The sequence below is a fragment of the Gossypium arboreum genome, chromosome 4, assembly GCF_025698485.1.
Source record: "Gossypium arboreum isolate Shixiya-1 chromosome 4, ASM2569848v2, whole genome shotgun sequence".
Classification (NCBI taxonomy): domain Eukaryota; kingdom Viridiplantae; phylum Streptophyta; class Magnoliopsida; order Malvales; family Malvaceae; genus Gossypium; species Gossypium arboreum.
The window spans coordinates 69,525,330-69,531,917 of record NC_069073.1 but is presented as its reverse complement, the minus strand read 5'-3'; the positions used below and the strand labels follow the sequence as shown (position 1 = coordinate 69,531,917).

General features: G+C 40.1%; 1 non-coding gene across 1 annotated transcript; it reads left to right on the top strand.

Moving 5' to 3' along the window:
* The first annotated feature begins 4,039 nt into the window (after window positions 1-4,039).
* Window positions 4,040-4,146, top strand: LOC128291997 (small nucleolar RNA R71). The gene has a single exon (XR_008281981.1). It is a non-coding gene; the product is annotated as a small nucleolar RNA R71 (small nucleolar RNA).
* Window positions 4,147-6,588: the final 2,442 nt, after the last annotated feature.

Here is a 6,588-nt window from a genome sequence, read left to right as displayed (position 1 = left end):
TGAGGAGGGTAGGTTCCTCTGCGCTTTTTGATCATCTTCATGCTTAGCATGCTCGAGATGCCTTGTGGAGACATTTGGCCAACGAGGGTCAAGGATGATTCCTGGGCCACGGTGTTGAAGAGCCTGAAGTGTCGAGCCAACCGAGTAATATAGGGGCCAATGGAGATGACCCCCTTCTTATGTTGCTCCTTCTCGTGTTGAATGGCGAGGGCAATGAAATAGGCAAGGTTGATGATGTGCCCGTGCGACATACACAATAGAAAGTAGGCATCGTGAGTGTTGACGACGCCAGTGCTCTCTCGCCTTCCTGTAATCGTGTGAGCCAAAATGGCGTGTAGGTACCTCCGAGATGGAGGGAGAGCCGATACCTTGGAGCGGCTAGGATTGTAGGTGGCCAAAGCTGGTTCTAGTGCGTCCAAGCACCGTGAAGGAGAACGATGGATGTGGCTGTTGAGAGCACGTAAGTCATTCTCCTCTTTGAACTCCTCCGTATATAAGCCCAGTGCAGTACCAAATTCTGGGACGGTTAGCTGGTGGACTAATCCACCTAGGCGAAATTAGACCGTGCCGGGATCATCGTAGTTCGCCATTACTGTCTGAAGATGAAATGTTGAGCATATTTCCATCGTGAGTTTGAGATATGTTGGCTCGATCATCCCAAAGAAAAGCTCCCAAGGGTCGGTGGTTAGGAGGGCCCGAATCGCATCAGCCAACTGAACTTGTTCTATTGTAGCCCAGTTAATGCAACAGCCCGCAATTAAAGGTCAAGCACGGAGTATTTGGAAAAGTTCTTATTGGGGCCCGATGGGGAACTTAAGGAAAGGGTGACGAATTTCTGCAGTACGACCCGAGGAAGATGAAGCTCCCTTCGTTTTTCTTGAAGCAAGGACGGCGACCTTTTTACCACGTGAAGATGACATGGTACCTACAATTGGAATCATCAATTCGTCTTGATGAGTAGACAGGGTAAAATGCGACTAAATTTGAGGAGAAAAATCCATACATATGTTCAGCCACAACTACTAATTGTAACTAAAACAATAAGTTCAGTGGCATACTTTTGTGGCATGAGCATGGTGGTATAAGTAAAAATTGCAAAGAATGGAATGCAACATACTATATGAATGAATAGAAATGTCAACACAAGAGGCATGATTATTTCAACTATCCTAACCATGAATATTCACTTCGAACTAATCAAATGGAGTAGAGAAATCATGTAATGAGTAAGAATTTGAACATGAAAAAGATGATAACTTGTTCTATAAATGAAATTTGAGTGATAGAAAGATGAAAAATATAGATTACTATGATAAATAGCACTATAAATCAGTGAAATAAAAGAGAAAGGAGTAAACAAACGCTAAGGGAGAGAGATTGAGCGTCAAAAATGGAGTGGGAAGCGGCGCACGGGCGTGGCAGGGAGGGCTTGTGGACTTCCAGTGGCTAGGTTAGGGTTTTTGGGTGAAGAAGACAATGAATAGTATAGCCTATTTATAGATTTTAGGGCACACGGCCATGGAACACGCCCGTGTTCTCCAATTTTTTCCTGTGTGATTTGCGAATTTTAAATTTAGGCGTGTCTGACAATTAGCCCACGCCCGTGTTCCTTGGGCGTGTGGGTGTACATGGCCGTGTCGCACGGTCGTATCTGTCTTCATTCCCTTCTCCCATGCTCGTGTTAATTTAACAGGTTCAACCACGGGTACTTGGCACGGGCGTGTCGTATGCCCGTATTAATTTGACAGGTTCAGCCATGGTTCTAGGCACGGGCGTGTCGCATGTCCGTGTTGTTTTGGGAGGCTCGCCCACAGCCATGTCACACAGTCGTGGTGATTTATCGTATCCCGTGTTGGGGAAATCTTTTCCCTGTTTCCACACAGTCATAAGCACGCCCTTGTGCTTGACCGTGTCTCTGTGGTAAACCTGTATTCAAGAGTTCCGTTAGTAAGTTAGGTGTTAAACACTAAAATTGAAAGAAGTTAATACAGTTAGTGCTCGGTTTGCCTCCCGAGAAGCACTTATTTATAGTCTAAGCTCGACTTACCTCTCCATTGAATGGTTATGGTGGTTCGAGGAGTTTATACTCCTCATTCCTGCTGTCATTCTCATCTAAATAAGGTTTTAGACAAGTGTTGTTTACCTTAAAAGTGCCGAACTTGGGATGACTTACCTCGACTGTACCAAATGGGAAAATGCTAAGTACCGTAAGAGGGATTTCTTCATTCGGTTTGGTAGTGACAATGTGAGGATCTGCGGCATCTAATAATACTTTATCTCCAGCCTTAAGTTGATTTGGAAATGTATTGAGCACGTTCTAGCATAGTTTTGGTTTATCTTGTGTTCTCGATTTATGCGTCTGCCATTTATCTGTCTCCTCAATTTGTAGCCTTCGATCTTCATGAATAGGTTCTCTGCTACTGCTTGAGAATGGCTCTTCTACTTCTTTCAGACTCATTTCCTGTAAAGTAGGTTGCATCATATTGTCAGTTTTAGTAGAATGGTTTAGACGATCACTTTCAATTTCCGATGTGTTACCAGAATTGCAAGCTTGAATTGTGATTGTTTCGTCTCCCACACGAAGTGTGAGCTCACCTTTGCAAACATCAATAATCGTTTTAACAATTGCTAAAAAAGGCCATCCTAAAATCAAAGGAGTGCTACTATCCTCCTCTATGTCTAGAACAATGAAGTCAACGGGAAATATAAATTTATCGATTTTAGCTAGCACATCTTCAATAATACCCTTAGGAAATCTTATAGTATTATCTGCTAATTGAATGCTCATCCTAGTCTGTTTGGGTTTCCCAAGACCTAATTGTTTGAACATTTTCTAGGGCATGACGTTAATACTAGCCCTTAAATCAGCTAATGCATTATTGACATCTAAACTACCAATTAAGTAAGGAATCGTAAAACTCTCGGGATCTTTTAGTTTGTTGGGTAGCTTATTCTGTAGAATAGCTGAGCAAACTACATTTAGCTCCACATGTGACGCCTCGTCCAACTTTGGCTTATTTCCTAAAAGCTCTTTTAAAATTTTCATTGCGTTTGGCATCTGCGATAGAGCTTCAATAAACAGTAAGTTAATATGTAATTTTTTTAAGAGTTTAAGGAATTTACCAAATTGTTCATCCGAGCGGTCTTTCCTTGTCGCATTGGGGTATGGAACACAAGGTTTATATTTGACATTCACTGATTTGTTTTTATTATGACCTACCTCACCTTGACCTCTGCTCACCACAGTTTCTTGCCTCGATTCTGGCTCAGGCCCAACGAATCCTTCTTCATCTTGAACATTAATCGCGTTGAGTTGTTCCCTTGGGTTGGTTTCAGTATTACTTGGCAAGCTACCTTGTGGTCGTTCAAAGATTAGTTTGGAAAGTTGGCCTATCTGAGTTTCAAGCCTTTGGATCGACGCTTGTTGATTTTTAAGTGCTATCTCGGTGTTCTGGAAATAGGTTTCAGACACCGAGATAAATTTAGACAGAATCTCCTCAAGGTTCAGTTTCTTTTCCTGTTGATAGGGTGGTTGTTGAAAACTCGAAGGATGTTGTGGTCTCTGATTTCCTTGACCGCCCCACAAGAAATTAGGATGGTTCCTTCAACCTGCATTATAAGTGTTACTATATGGGTTATTTTAGGAACTAAAGTTATTGTTACCCATATATTGGACTTGTTCCTCCTCGATGCTAAGGTTGAAGGGTTGATACTCTGTGCATGCTCCTCCTCCACTCATCTCAAACTTATTACTAGATGTACCTGAGTAGAACCAAGTAAACCATCAATCTTTTTATTTAGAAGTTCTACCTTGTTTGACAGCATAGTAACCGAGTCAACATTATAAACGCCTGTTGTTTTAGTTGGCTTAGTCCTGATGAGTTGCCACTGATAGTTATTCAGTGACATCTCTTCAATAAATTCGTAAGCCTCTTCAGGTGTTTTGTTGTTGATGGTTCCCCCAGTTACTGCATCAATCATTTATCTTGTCGAGGGGTTCACACCATTGTAGAATGTTTGAACTTGCAACAATAGAGGTAGACCATGGTGAGGACACCTTCGTAGTAGGTCCTTGTATCTCTCCCATGCATCGTAAAGAGTTTCTAAGTCCATCAGCACAAACGAAGAGATATCATTACGTAATTTGGCTGTTTTAGCCGACTGGAAATATTTTAATAGAAATTTTTCGGTCATTTGTTCCCAAGTAGTAATTGACCCTCGTGGTAACGAGTTCAACCACTATTTAGCTTTGTTCCTCAATGAAAAAGGGAATAACCAAAGGCGAATGGAATTGTCAGAAATGCTATTAATTTTAAATGTATCACAGAATTCCAGGAAATTTGCCAAGTGAGTGTTTGGATCCTCATCCTACAAACCATCAAATTGAACAAATTGCTATATCATTTGAATAGTGTTAGGTTTTAGTTCAAAATTATTTACAGCAATAGCAGGCCTAACTATACTTGACTCAGTTCCTGTTAAAGTAGGTTTAGCAAAATCATACATAGTACAAGGAGCTGGATTTTGATTTGCTAGTTCAACGGGTATCGCAGGAGGTAGCTGGTTGTCTTAGTTTTCAGCCATCTCCTCTGTTGGGGTTTGAATATCATCCTCTTTCTCGTTCTATGTGTATATTAAGCTTTGCCTTATTTCTCTTTGGTTTTTGCGAACTATGCGATCGATTTCTTCGTCAAAAAGTAATGGTCCTGATGGGTTTCTTCTAGTCATAAACTATAAAAACCTACCAAGATAAAGAAAAATTAAATTAATAAATAATAAAAATAAAATAGAATTAACTTGCAAAAAAATAAATGGCTAAAGTAATAAAATTTAAGTGTTCCTAATATCTTAGTTCCCCGGCAATGGCACCAAAAACTTGATCGTGATTTTCATGATAGGTAAGTTTTATATATTTATAATTAATCGTTCTTGAAACTAACTATTATCACGATGTAGGCAAGTGTACCTATCGAACAGTAGTACAGTTTTAGCAAGACCAGATTGTCAAACCCAAAGGAACTAAAAGTACTAATAATGACTGTCTTTTTATTATCTAGCCTAAGAATAAGGGGGTTTTGTTTTAACTAACTAATTATCTAAACTAAGGATTCACAGAAACTAGAATTGGGGGATTACTTTTGGAAAATGATTGAATTAAGACAAAACCTAAGGAAGAATCCACCTAGACTTCACTTGTTATTTTGACTCCAAATCGGACGATTTATTCATTTAACGTGTTCCGTAGAGATCCCTAAGTTATGTTATTATCCCTATTCAAGACTAATAACGTCTAATCCCTAGGTCGAATAACTGAGACTTTTCTCTAATTAACACCCTAGGGTTGCATTAACTCGATCTATGGATCCTCTTCTTAGGTTTGACCCTAAACCGGCAAAATCTTGTCACCCTATCTCTAGGCGCACAATCAACTCCGCTTAATTATGACAAATGTATTCTTAGACAGGGTCTATTCCTCCTCTAAATAAAAGCTTATCTTGAATCAGTATCTTGGGATATCAAAAAAAGAATTAAGAACACATAATTAAGAACAAGTTAAATATTTATCATACAATTCAGAAAATAATAACAAGATTCATCTTAGGTTTCATTCCCCTTAGGTATTTAGGGGATTTAGTTCATAACTAAAAAGGAAAAACATCTCAGAAGAATAATGAACACAAAACATAAAGAAAACCCAAAACTCCTGAAGGGAAATTGAGGGGAGATCTTCAGTCTTGATGGTGAATCTGGCTTTTGAGATGGATTTATCGACTTCCCTTGAGCAGTTCCCTGCCTCCTTTTCTCTGCGTCCCCCTTTTCCTCTTCCTTTAGGGTGTATTTATAGGCTTTAGAATGCCTAAAAGCCCTTAAAATTAGCCTTTTCTGAATTGGACTCAACTTAGGCTCAGCAGGGACACGCCCGTGTGACACGCCCGTGTGCGATTACTTCAGGTCGTGCTCGAGCCTGTTAGAATGGCACGGGCGTGTGTTCTACCCGTGTGAGTCATGCTTCGATTCTGCCAAATTAACACGACCATGTGGTCTACCCGTGTGAGGAAGTCCAGGCCATGTTGATTTCATACGTTGGCCCATTTTCTCCATTTTTGGCCCGTTTCTCGTTCCTTTCGCTCTCCTATGCTCACCTTAGTATAAAACATGAAATTAAAGCATTAGGAGCATCGAATTCACCAATTCTAAGGAAAAATCATCCATAAAATATGTTAAGCATGGGGTAATAATATGTATAAATTACGGTTTATCAGAAAATCACGTATAACTCGTACAATGCCATATCCCAAATATGGTCCTACATGTTATCACATATCGGTGCCAATGTCCCAGACATGGTCTTCCACGAAATCATATAACGATGCCAATGTCCCAGACATGGTCTTACACATAATCACAATACAATGCCAGTGTCCCCGACATGTTCTTACACGTAAGCACAATACAATGCCAATGTCCCAGGCATGTTCTTACATGCAATCACATCTCGATAATACTAATGTCATGACATTCGTATCGTATCCTATACTATTCCTAAGGTTCGTACGGGACTTTCAGATATCATAACTTCACCGGTTG